General features: G+C 46.0%; 1 pseudogene; it reads left to right on the top strand.

Annotated features, from left to right (window-relative positions):
• The first annotated feature begins 533 nt into the window (after positions 1-533).
• LOC145715344 (uncharacterized) lies at positions 534-12,464 on the top strand (annotated as a pseudogene).
• Positions 12,465-13,743: the final 1,279 nt, after the last annotated feature.

Consider the following 13,743-nt stretch of genomic DNA (forward strand, 5'->3'; position numbering starts at 1 on the left):
TTCCTTCCTTCCCTGTATCACTTCCCCACCTCTTCCTGGAATCATTTCCAAACTCCCCGTAGCCAGAATGTAATTTTGTTGGAACTCAAGCCAAGACCAGCTGAAAGAGTAGCTTCATTTGAGGTCAATGGGAACACCCAGCGCCTGTAAATAGGGGCTCAGATCTGGACGGGTTGGTAGCTGGAGACCCGGCTGGGGGGAGGGGGGGGATATAAAGAAGTCAGTGGGGCAGATGAGCACGCACATGTCTGCGAGCTGACCTGAGTGGGGAGGTTCTGTCTGATCCCAGAAACATTCCAGGCATAAATTCTGGGAATCACAGGTGTGACTAACACCGGAAGAAGGTTCTTCCGGTATGTTTGGGGTTTTGACAGATTTTGTTTACAAAGAAATGTTCCTTTCTCTGCTCCCCAGTCTTGCCCCTTCTCAGATGCCTTCAAAACTCTAGGAGGACAGAGAAACATTTCACATCCTCCATCAGGGAAGGCAGTGTCCTTCAAGGGAGAGTGACTCCACCCTGCCTGGCTGGCAAAATGGCCCAAAGGCCAGTACCCCGGACTTGGCTGGCCAGTCCCAGCCCAGTCCAGGAGGCCTGCCAGTGTGGCAATGATGCGTCACCTCCTTGGTTTGCTGGCCATGACTGGTTTGACCATGACTGGGCAAGGCTGTGATGTTTCCCAGTCTGGGTCAGTGTGGGTGTGTGGGCAGAACCCAACAAGGGGTGAGGGCAGAGGCCAAAACTGTGACACTTTGCGGGCTCCTTCCACTGCGTGGCGGTCCCTCTCCCCCTTGCTCAGGGCAGTTCCTGCTTCTCTGGTGCTCACAGGCATGGACATCACCAATGCAGCCTACCTCCCATGCCGGGACTGCCCATCTCCACAATGGGACCCATAGTTGTGGTATCTGGCCTACTGGGGGCATGACCTGCATCCCATGACCACCAGTGAGTCACAGCCTTTATGGTCCATTCTGTGGGCTGGTCACTTCCTGTCCTTCGTGTCAGAGCCCTGCCCCAGAGCACAGTCATTAGATGGGCCCTGACCTGACTTTAACCCAATTATTCCAGAAGCATCCCTACATGTATCCTGGGAACCTGGGAGGCTGGTAGTAGTGAGGGGCCTCTGCTCTGGCCTCCCGATCATACCCACCGCCTCTCTGCTGCCTACTAGTCCCTAAGAGATTGTCAGAGCAACTTTGCTACCCATAACCAGGGCCACTGGCAAAAACAACAAACAGCTAAGGGAGGTGGATCACGGAAACCAAAGAAATGGAGAATTCTCTCTTTCCAGTCCCCCTCGACAGCACCAACTTCATTGCTCCTGACAACTGGTCAACCAGCATCTGAGCCTATGATACTCCCTGCCTAGAAGCATAGGTGATATCATTCACGGACCATTCCAATTTGTTAGGAAGTCATTGCATATGATGAAATCAAACCTGCTTTCCTATAATATTTTCCATCTTTGCCTATGTCTCCTGGATATTTATATTTCCCTCACAAAAATCATAGCTTGTGTCTCAATTTTCAAATTTATTGCTACAAATTGTACCTGATATTTTCTATCTGTTCAAATATCTATGCTTTGTTGTTCTTATACTTACTGCCTCCTTTTTTTCTTTGATAGCACTTTCCAAAAATGTCTATTTTAGGGGCATCAGGGTGGCTCAGTCGGTTAAGCGTCGGACTCTTGATTTTGGCTCAGGTCATGATCTCCAGGTTCATGAGTTCGAGGGCCGCATCAGGCTCTGCACCGCGGGCACGGAGCCTGCCTGGGATTCTGTCTCCCTCTCTCTCTGTCCCTCCCCTGTTTGCTCTCTATCTCTGTGGAAAAAAATTTTAAAAATAAACTTAATAATAATAAAAAAAAAGAGTGAATGTTCTTTTTTTTTTTTTTTTAAGTTTATTTATTTATTTTGAGAGAGACAGAAAGAAGTGCAGGCAGGGAGGGGCAGAGAGAGAGGGGGATGGAGAATCCAAAGCAGACCCCGCGCTGATAGCACAGAGCCCGATGTGGGGCTCGAACCCACGAACTGTGAGATCATGACCTGAGCTGAAGTCAGACTCTTAAATGACTGAGCCACCCAGGCGCCCCTGAATGTTCTTTAAAAAAAAAATGTCTATTGTTTTTCTTTCAGTGAATTACCATCGGCTTTGATTGATCAAAAGTACTATTGTGTTTAATTTGTTTTTCTTTTATTTATTTCTGCTTTTATCTTTAATGATTTCTGCTTCTACTTCCTTTGGATTGATTTTGCTCTTCGCCTGCCAGCTTCTTAGGTTGGAAACTTTGTTTACCTAATATCATCAGTCTTTCTTGTTTTGTTATCAATGCACCTGTGGGTATGCATTGTCCTAAGTACTGGTCTAGCCACATGGCCCAGGTTCTGACATGTAGCTCTCTAATTAGTGGTTATTTCTGAATAGTATGTAATTTGTTTTTTCAACTTCCTTTTGAAACCAAGACTCATTTAGAAAGCTTTTGTAAAATTTTTCACGTTAACCCATTTTGGGTTAAATTCTTATTAATTTGTAGTTCTATTGCCTAGGGATCCGAGGACACAGCTTGTCTGACTTTTTACTTTTCACTTTTCTGAAACTAATCCACCTGTCTCTGAACCGTTCTCTGGTCCCTCTCAAAGACATTTTGGTTCCTCTTTTCGCGGATGCTCCGGTAAAAATTTGATAGCGGTGACCTGGTGATACCTGTGGAGGGAGGGGATTCCCCCAGAGTCTTTTTCCTCTTCTGGGGTCTTCTTCAGCTATTCAGATGCCTGCCCTTCTGTCCCCCACCCCACCACACGTGTTGAGAGAGGAAAGGAAAGGAAAGGAAGCCCCGCGCCAGAGTTTCTCACACCGGGTTCCATGGAACACCAATTCTGTGGGTATTAATAGATGATATACAGAAAGGGGTCTGTTTGAGGACTTGTGGATTAAACAAAGAGAAAGGGCTCCTATGGCATCTCAGAGCCTCTGTATTTTCTGGTGGTTTAACTGACTTTATAACAGGAGGGAAAAGCATGGCTGTGTTTCCCAAGCTCATCTGGAATGGAACCCTTCTGTGGGGCACAGGGATAATGCTCCGGAACAGGTACCGTAGGCCACGCTGCCCAAGGCCCTATTCTCAAATATACTCCTATGAACTCTCTTGTCTTGATCAAATCTTATTTAGACTAATGGTTAGAGTCAGTCCTTCACTTCGACTTCTCAGCGTGTTCGTGTCCTGATTCTGCGATCCAGTGTTTCTGCTGCCCCTCTGGGATTCTTACTGTCGGCAGATCAGAGCAGCCTGTCCCCCTGTTCTCCTGTCATGCACAGATAAGTGCTTGGGAAGGACGAAGGACAGAGCCTTGACGTGCGCCTCTGGACTAGGGAGGACGTACATCCTTCATCCAACGACTAGCAGAGGCTGTCTACACCTGCACTTCTTAGACTGCCTTATGCAGGCCACATGAGTTAACACCCCACCTGGGGACTGGAAACGTGAGGAGGGGCCTGCTGGAAAGGGCCTTGAAGGCCGTGCTAAGGAATATGGACTGTCTGCTGCAGGCAGAGAAGGGTGAGTGCTGGAGGGTGTTATCAGGAGCAGCTGGGTAGGTATTAAAAGGTTTTAAGCCACATCAAAGTTAATCCTAATAGTTTTACCGAAAGGCACTCTGAAGAAAATGTGGAGAAATTGAGGCAGGGAGCCTTGTTGTGAGCTATTGTCTAGGCAAGAGGTGATGATGCCCTGAGTTAGGATAGTGGTTGAAGGAATGAAGAGGAGGGGACCTATTCAAAGACCCTTTCAAAGATGGAGAAGACAAAATGCAGTGACAGAAACTTCCATTTTCCATTCTTAGATTCTAGGGTTAAAATTGGAGTAGTTCTAAAGAATATCTAAGATAACACTGCCTTCAATCGGGTCCCCTGGAAGCAGAGCCTGAGGCAGGGATCCAGGTGTCTGTGACTCACTGGAGGAGTGCTCCCAGAGCGAGGGGAGTGAGGGAAGCATAATGGCGCAGAGGAAGAAGCTAAGGAGTCTGTGGTTTCATGTGGAATCTGGCCTTACCGTGACCCCAAAGACAGCTCCGTAGCAGATAGCCCCAATGCGTTGGTCTCACCTTGAGGCAAGAGGGCCAGCCTTTTACACAATAGGGTAAGAGGAACCACTCGGGTAAGGGAACGCTGGTTGGCCCAGAACAAGTCTCTGGAGAAGGGGACAGCTGAAAGTCACTAGCAACAAGCACGCAATAGAAGGGGAGAGGGTTGCCCCAGGCAGGTGTTAGGGGCTGAATTGTATTCCACCCCCAAATTCATATGCTGAAGCACTAACCCGCAGGCCCTCAGGAATGTGGCTATATTTAGACACAGGGCCTTTCCAGAGGTGATTATATTAAAACGAAGCCGATTAGGGTGGACCCTAATCCAGTCTGACCGGTGTCCAAGTGGGGATTAGGACCCACAGAGAGACACCAGGGATGTGCACGTGCACAGAGACAAGGCCACCATCTGCAAACCAAGGGGAAAAGACCTCAGAAGAAACCAGTCCTGCTGACACCTTGATGTCGGACGTCCCAGCCTCCAGAACGGTGAGAAAACACATTTTCTGTCGGCGAAGCCACCGGGTCTTGGCCGCCCAAGCAACCTAATCAGCAGGTAAGCGGGACACGGATGGCACCTGCAACATTCTCTCCGTCTTCATTGAAGCTCTTCACCCAAACCGTCTTTCCTTTCCTGCCCCACCTCCCTGCCCGAAGCAGGTCATTTAAATCTGCCTTCCCCCTCCTCATGAAGAGCAGCAGCGCCAATTAGGAGAGGCAGTTCATTTCCTGGCTGGAATATCAGCTGCCCGCCCCAGACAGGAGCCAGCCGGCTCTCCCAGCCTACGTGCCGCAGTTGGAACATCTCGGCACTAAGAACAGTGCAGCCGGGCTACAGATGGACGGTCCTTCCGTTCCAATGAGCAATGGCCTGTCGCTGCGTTTCAGTCCTTCACCCACCGTCAATACCCGGTTTGGACGACGAAGGGCGATTTGTGTGGTCCTGCCGGGTCTACAAAGGGCCAAGGGATTGTCCCCAACATCTCCATTGAAGAGTGGACCAGAAAGGTGAGGAGGCAGAGTTGGCTAAGCGTTCTGAGATGAGACTTTAATTTATGTGACCACCGTGAAGGCTAATATTTATTTATTTACTTTTTAATTTTTTTAAAAATTGTTTGAGCTTTACTTCCTTTTGAGGGAGAGAGAGAGAGAGTGTGTGTGTGAGCAGGGGAGGGGCAGAGAGAGAGGAAGACGGAGAATCCAAAGCGGGCTCCAGGCTCTGAGCTGACAGCACAGAGCCCAATGTGGGGCTTGAACCCATGAACCGTGAGATCATGACCTGAGCCGAAGTCAGAGGCTTAACCGACTGAGCCACCCAGGTGCCCCTAAATGCTTATTTAGTCTTGAGAGAGAGAGAGAGAGGGAGACGGAGGATCCGAAGCAGGCTCTGTGCTGACAGCAGAGAGCCCAGTGCAGGGCTCGAACTCACGAACCACAAGATCTTGACCCGAGACCTTAACCAACTGAGCCACCCAGGCACCCAAGGTTAATACTTTTGGATGACTAATTTTCCTTCCTACTCTGGATTTTTCCTGCGGCAGCAGTAACCATGTTGATCCCATTTTCATGTAACAATGGCAATTCTTCAGCCTTCCAACTTGCGCTAACGGTGAGTTTCCAAACAGTGGGCACCTAATCTGGTACATTTATCATTTAGGGCTTGGTAGGTTTGAGTACGAATCTTGGCTTTTTCTCGAGGTGGGATCAGGAGCCATTCTCCAGTGGTGTATTAGTTTGCTACAGGTACCATAACCAAGTACCGCAGATGGGGGAGCTTAAACAACAAAAATGTCTTTTCTCACATGGGGGCTGGAAGTCTGAGATCAAGGGGCGGACAGGTGGGTTTCTCCCAAGGCCTCTCTCCTTGGCTTGCAGGTGGGCGTCTGTCTTCTCTCTGTGACTTCACGTGGTCCTCCCTCTGTGCGTGTCTATGTCCGGATCCCCTCTTCTAAGGACACCAGTCATATTGGATTAGGGTCCGCCCTAATGACCAAATTTTAACTTAATTATGTCTTAAAGGCCCTGTCTCCAAATACAGTCACATTCTGAGGCACTGCGGGGGTTAGGGCTTCAACATAGGAATTTTGAGGGGATGCAATTCAGTCCGTAACAGAGGGTTTCGAACAGGAGAGAGATGGTATCTGATTCTTTTCAAGGACCCGGTATGGCTGTTGTGTGGAGAATAGAATAGACTATAGGAAAGCAATGGTGGTGAGGGGCACCCATCAGGGGGCGCCCGCAATAATCCAGAGGACAGAAGATGGTTGTCTCCACTGAGGTGTGGTAGCCGTGGATTTGGTGAGGAGGGATCTGACTCTTGAGTGTGTTTCAAAGGGAGAGCTGAGAGGCTCCGCTGGTGGCCTGGAGGGTGACACAGAGAGAAATCCTTGAGAGTCCCTCCACGGGCTGGTGGAGCTGGGAGGCCTCTGTGTGGTCCAAGGATCTCCCACCTTGGTCTTTTTCAAATGTACCGGATGCAAGGTTTACCCAGATGATTCTTAAAAACACAGATTCCTGGGATCTACTCTGAACCTGTTGTTCCAAGTGGTAAAAAGGAAAAACCGCGGGGCCGAAGAAAAATAAAACCGAGGAAAAGGAATGGCTTTGGGGGACTCAGCAGACGCGTGGCTGGAAACTGGGCACACCACACAAAGAAAACTGCAATTGTGTTACACATTGTTGTGCTTGCGAACTTAAAACAGCTTAAACGAGGAAAGGGGTCTTTCCTGGGCATCTGGCTTGATTCATTCATGACCACCGAGGGCCCCCAGGATTTCTCAATAGAGGAAGCTTAAGATTATTATACTGAGGACACCTGGCTGGCTCCGTGGGCGGAGCAAGCAACTCGATCTCGGGGTTGTGAGTTTGAGCCCCACGTTGGGTGTAAAGATCACTAAAAGATAAATAGAACTTGAAAAAAATTTGGTACTAATATTAAGTGCGATCGCATAAACCAAATTAAGACTGGGAATACATTTTTTTAAAAATTTCCTTATTTGTGGATGAAAATGACATTATGTCTGGCATTTCCTTTACAGTAATCCAGTGGGAGAAGAGTCTGTATATGAAGCAAAATGGACCAGGAGTTAGTAATTGTTGAAGGTAGATGATACATACATGGGGGTTCATTCAATCATCTTTCACTTGGGGCACCTGGGTGGCTCATTTGGTTAAGTGTCCAACTCTTAATATCAGCTCAGGTCGTGATCCCCGGATTGTGGAATAAAGCCCCGCGTCGGGCTCCGTGCTGAGCATGGAGCCTGCTTGAGATTCTCCCTCTCTCTTTCCCCCTCCCCCATCTCTCTCTCCCCCCTCCCTCTCTCCCTCTGCCCCTCTCCCCCACTTGCGCGATCTTTGATCTCTCTAATGTCTCACTTGAGAACAAAACCTCATCACCATTGTTATCTTTTCACGCGAAACTGACAGCTCCTTCAAAGGAAAGGCTGGAATTTTGACAATGTAATTTGTAAATAATTTTGACTAAAATCAAGTGTAACCCACATTAAAACCATCATTAAACACAACTGCAAAACATACGTAAATGACAAACCAGAAAACTCCAACCTCATTCTACGTTGCCCTCCCACACACCTCTGTACTTCAGTTGAAATCAAGAAGAATTCGTAAACAGAGAAGTTTAGTTAAATGCTACGTTTACAAACAATTCCATAATTCAATATCAAGCAGGCACATGATGAGGAAGCACCGGTGTTATGGTGAAACACTACACATGTTATATAGCACTTTGGGTCAAAGACACTTGGGGAAGTTTACACGTCGGGTGGCTAGCACTGAGACTCTAAATGTTAATTGATGTAAATATTTTATCTTTTGTCATTGTATCCTAAAAGTCCTCAACATAGAATTCAGTGTATGAACAGCAAGGTTTTTTCTTTTTTTTAATGTTTATTTATCTTTGAGGGGGAGAGAGAGAGAGAGAGAGAGAGAGAGAGAGAGAAACACAGCACGATCAGAGGAGGGGCAGAAAAGAGGGAGACCCAGAATCTGCAGCAGGCTCCAGGCTCTGAGCTGCCAGCACAGAGCCGGATGTGGGGCTTGAACTCATGAAATGTGAGATCATGACCTGAGCCCAAGTCGGACGCTTAACTGACTGAGCCACCCAGATGCCCTGCATGAACAGCAAGTATTAATCTTAAGCTGGTTTGAATTTACCAACTTGGTCTTAATAAAGTGTAAAAAAAAAAAAAAAAAACACAAGGAAAAAGAAGAATTTGTGATAAGGATATGAAGTACATCTTTATAATATAGAAATGCAGAATTGCATGAGGCTGAAGGAGTGACTGGAACCAAGCAGTTGGACAAGTCAGGAATGCACACCATGGTCCCCCAACCACTCTCTTCTTTGCCTTTCTTTGTATTCTTGCTTTGTTCTCATTCTTCTCTTCCTCCTTCTCTTTCCCCTCCTCCCTCCACCCCTTCCTCTCTCCCTCTGGTTCTGCCCACTGGCCTCCTCTGCTTCCTAGGCCTGTGGCAGAGCTTGGCTGCAGCCGTGCACTGGAGCTGGTTCTTATAGACTCTTGAAAGCCCATTGTTATTTGCAGGAATTTTGTAGACTGGCTGTTAGGCATGCCTGTTATTAAAAATTAAATTATATAGGGGTGCCTGGGTGGCTCAGTCGGTTAAGCGGCCGACTTCCGCTCAGGTCATGATCTCGCGGTCTGTGAGTTCGAGCCCCGCGTCGGGCTCTGTGCTGACAGCTCAGAGCCTGGAGCCTGTTTCGGATTCTGTGTCTCCCTCTCTCTGACCCTCCCCCGTTCATGCTCTGTCTCTCTCATCTCAAAAATAAATAAACGTTAAAAAAAAAAATTTATAAAAAAAAAAAAAAATTAAATTATATAGGGGCGCCCGGGTGGCTCAGTCAGTTGAGCTTCCAACTTCAGCTCAGGTCATGATCTCACGGTTTGTGGGTTCGAGCCCCGCATCCGGCTCTGTGCTGGCAGCTCGGAGCCTGGAGCCTGCTTCGGATTCTGTGTCTCCTTCTCTCTCTCTCTGCTCCTCACCTGCTCACTCTATCAATCTCTCTCTCAAAAAATAAATAAACATTAAAAAAAATTTTTTTTAATGCACCATAGCCTTTGCATTGGGAATAGCACAAAAATTTGAGCAAATGTTCCAAAACTATTACCCTTTGCAGCAAAGAAGTCCTCCTATCACTAACAAGAAAAGTTTTGAAATAGGTCTTTGTTGTTTTATTTTTGCCTTCCTAAGATAACACAACGTAAATGAGAATTTATGTTCATAACATTCATGTTGGAATTATCCTCATCCAACAATTATGACTAAAGTTTTGCTACAAATACAAGAATTCAGCAAAAATCAGTGAAAGCTCTCCATTAGAATCAATTGGCTATGTGGGATTTGCAATAGAGTATTATATATTTTATTATACATAAATTATATGCTATACATCAGTAAGCTTTGTTATATATATACTCATTTATTTTTCACAAAGAGTTGGCTGTTAAACGTCTACCAGCATCCCACTGGATGCCTGCCTCATACTCCTGAAATAACATCTATTTCCAACCAGATTAAAATAGTCCTTTTAAATTCCAATTTTGTACTCCCAGGGGGAGATCATCTAATCTGATAGGATGAGTCAATTGACTGCCATTGGTCCACTCAGCTCAGTCTAAGGACGCAGGATAACATAGTATCAAAATGGTCCTCCTAATGCCCCCAAGCCTATTCCTCAAGGGGAGGGGAGGGTGATGGGCTGAGCAGGCATTCCACAGAAGTGTCCACTAGAACATGACATGGAGAAACTCTGGCTTCTGTGAGAAGCAAGCAAAAAGTCACACAGAGAGGGGCACCTGTGTGGCTCAGTTGGTTAAGCCGCCGACTCGCAGTCTGTGAGTTCGAGCCCCACGTCGGGCTCTGTGCTGACAGCTCAGAGCCTGGAGCCTGCTTCCGATTCTGTGTCTCCCTCTCTCTGTACCTCTCCCCCTAACTCATGCTCTGTCTCTCTCTCAAAAATAAATAAACATTAAAAATTAAAAAAAAAAAAAAAGTCACACAGAAAAAAACCAAGATGAAAAGAGAGTAGGATAAGTTAGAAGGGGAAAGATGAGTGAGATCAGAAAATATTACAGGAAAACTAAAATCCAAGAACAGAATTAAAATCCATTTTGGAGGATGTCCTTTGAAAGTTCACCTAGAAGGGAGGGAAAAAGATCCGAGAAAATGATAGCTGCCAAAGATTAGAAGCCAGAGAACACATAGTTCTGCCAGAGACACAATAGAACTATCCACGCTCTCCTTTCCTGTACTGACATAATCCTAGTTTTGTTGGAGGTGGCATAAAAAAAACATTCACCAGGGGCACCTGGGTGGCTCAGTCAGTTAAGCGTCTGACTTTGGCTCAGGTCATGATCTTGGGGTTCATGAGTTCGAGCCCCGCATCAGGCTCTGTGCTGACAGCTTGGAGCCTGAAGCCTGCAGCCTGCTTCAGATTCTGTGTCTCCCTTGCTCTCTGCCCCTCCCCCCCAAAAGAAAAATAAATATTAAAAAAATTAAAAAAAAAAATTCTTCAAATGTGGATTTGTGACACAGTTCTGCCCAGGAGATAGTAAGCTAAACTCTGCTGAAGTTTGCTGGGACAGTTTTGCTTTTTTTTTTTTTTTTTTTTTTTTGAAAGTAATCTCTACACCTAAGGTGGGACTCAAACTCACAGCCCCAAGATCAAGAGTCACATACTCTTTGAGCCTGTCAGGGGCCCCTTGGTTTCCTGATACAGGTACCATCCTTTCCTCCTCCTGGCTTCTTTCACCTTTCTTCTCACTGGATCAGGGATGTGATGGCTGGTGCTGGAGCAGCCATATTTTGACCATGAGGGAAAAGGCCAAGGGAATCAGGGCTTTAGATTCCAACATCCTTAAAATACTGAACCAAGACCAGCAACTGCTTATCCCTGGACTTTTCTTTATGTGAACAAAATAAACCTCTATTTTATTTAAGCCATTGATAATCTGGTTTTCTGAAATAGGAACCCCCAAACCCTAGTATGATGTGCTAGTATGAATATGATTAGTATTTCTGAAGAGGAGAGCAGAACATGTGAATTAGACCTAATAATTGAAGTTATGTGAGAATAAAGTTATCCTGAGATTTAAAAATATGCAGATAAAAGAGCTTACTGTCTTCGGAATAGAATCAACAAAAGATCTAAAGACATCCCATTAAAGTACCTAAACTTTGAGGAAAAAGATAGGATGCAGGTAGAAAAGATGGAGATACCAACAAAGAAACAAACATCAGCCTGGTGTTGATCACAGCATCTGCGAGGTTTTAAGGAGGAATACCCTGGGACCCAAGGATTTTACACGTATGAGGGGAAAAGAAGCTTATTCTCAGACATGCCAGAGCTCAAAAATACACCATACCTAACATACAGTGAAACACTATGCAATTATGTTCTTAAAAAGAACATGGAAGTTTTCTCAGGAGTGACGTGGAAAGACTGTCAAGATCCATTGTTACACGAAAGAAGGAAATTGCCGAACTGTATTATAGTATGCTATCTTAGGGATTAAAATAGAAAAATAAGAATCTATATTAATATTGGCATGTTTATTCCTAAAGAAGTCTCGCTTCTGCAGAGGTGTCCCTGACGCTAAGATCCGCATCTTTGACCTGGGGCGCAAGAAGGCAAAAGGGGACGAGTTCCCGCCATGTGGCCACGTGGTGTCAGATGAATATGAGCAGCTCCCCTCTGAAGCCCTGGAGGCTGCCTGCATTTGTGCCAACAAGTACACGGTGAAAAGCTGTGGCAAAGGTGGTTTTCACATGGGGGGTCGGCTCCACCCCTTCCACGTCATCCGTATCCACAAGACGTTTCTGTGCTGGAGCTGACAGGCTCTGGACAGAGACGCAGGTGCCTTGGAAAGCCCCAGGGCACAGTGGCCGGGGTCCACACTGGCCAAGTAAGTCATTGTGTCCATCCGTACCAAGTTGCAAAACAAGGAGCGGGTGACTGAGGCCCTACGTAGGGCCAAGTTCAAGTTCCCTGGCCGTCCGAAGATCCACGTTTCCAAGAAGTGGGGCATTCCCGAGTTTAACGCTGACAAATTTGAAGACATGGTGACTGAAAAGCGACTCATCGCAGACGGCTGTGGGGTCAAATAGATCCCTGATCGTGGCCCCTTTGACAAATGGCGGGCTCTGCACTCATGGGAACCTCAGCACTGCCCTCCCTATTCATGCCCACCGATGAATCCTGCTTCCTCTCTAAAAAAAAAATTTTTTTAGGGGTGCCTGGGTGGCTTAGTTCAGCGAGGTCCTCAAACCCCCCATCGGGCTCTGTGCTGACGGCTCAGAGTCTGGATCCTGCCTCAGATTCTGTGTCTCCCTCTCTCTCTGCCTCTCCCCCCACTCACTCTCTGTCTCTGTCTCTCTCTAAATAAACGTTAAAAATTAAAAAAATAAAATAAAATTTTTAAAAATGAAGATTGTTAAACTAAAAACATGAATTATTTGAGGGGCACCTGGGTGGCTCGTTGAGAAGAATGTGTGAGTCTTCATCTCAGGGTGGTGAGTTTGAGCGCCACGTGGGGTGTTGAAATTACTAAAAACTGAATAAATAAACTTTAAAAAAAGAATTATTTGGGGGCGTCTGGGTGGCTTAGTTGGTTGAGCATCCGACTTCGGCTCAGGTCATATCGCGGTCCGTGAGTTCAAGCCCCTCGTTGGGCTCTGTGATGACAGCTCAGAGCCTGGAGCCTGTTTCAGATTCTGTGTCTCCCTCTCTCTCCGCCCCTCCCCCACTCACGGTCTGTCTCTGTCTCTCTCTCTCTCTCAAAAAGAAATAAACATTAAAAAATAATCATTTGAAAAGATTAATGGAACAGACAAGTCTCTGGCAGGTGTATCATTAAGGAGCAATCACACAAATATCCAAGATTTTAAGCCTTAAAGGATTTTAAATACTGGGGGCTTATAAAAGAACCCACAGATTCACAGAATCTTTAAAAATTAAGGAAATAACACGTTCCACAAAATAACACAAAAGAACAGGGAAGAACTGTTCAGTAAATCATATTAGGATAACCGATTAGTAATTAGGAGGATATATTTAATTTCTCCTTTCACATAATTTACCAAAAATCAATTTTCAGCATATTACATGTTCTCTCTAGGGTTGATTGGTTAAAAATTGTGGAAAAAGTATACATAAAATTTACTAACTTACCATTTTAAGCGTATAGTTTACTAATGTTAAACACACTCACATTATTGTGTATCTAACCTCCAAAATTATTTTTTTTTTAATTTTCTTAATGTTCATTTATTTTTGAGACAGAGCATGAATTGGGAGGGTCAGAGAGAGAGGGAGACACAGAATCTGAAACAGGCTCCAGGCTCTGAGCCGTCAGCACAGAGCCGGACGCGAGGCTCAAACTCACGGACTGCGAGATCGTGACCTGAACCGAAGTCGGACGCTCAACCGACTGAGCCACCCAGGTACCCCTCCAAAATTCTTTTTATTTGACAAAACTGGAAGTCTATACCTGTTTAACAACAACTCCCCATTCCCTCCTCCCCTCAGACCCTGGCAAGGGTCTATGATGAATTTGACTACCGTAGGCACCTCGAAAAAGTAGGAGCGTACAGTATCTGTCCTGTCGTTGGCTTGTTTCTCTTAGC

This window comes from Panthera onca, chromosome A3, assembly GCF_046562875.1.
Source record: "Panthera onca isolate mPanOnc1 chromosome A3, mPanOnc1 haplotype 2, whole genome shotgun sequence".
Classification (NCBI taxonomy): Eukaryota; Metazoa; Chordata; class Mammalia; order Carnivora; family Felidae; genus Panthera; species Panthera onca.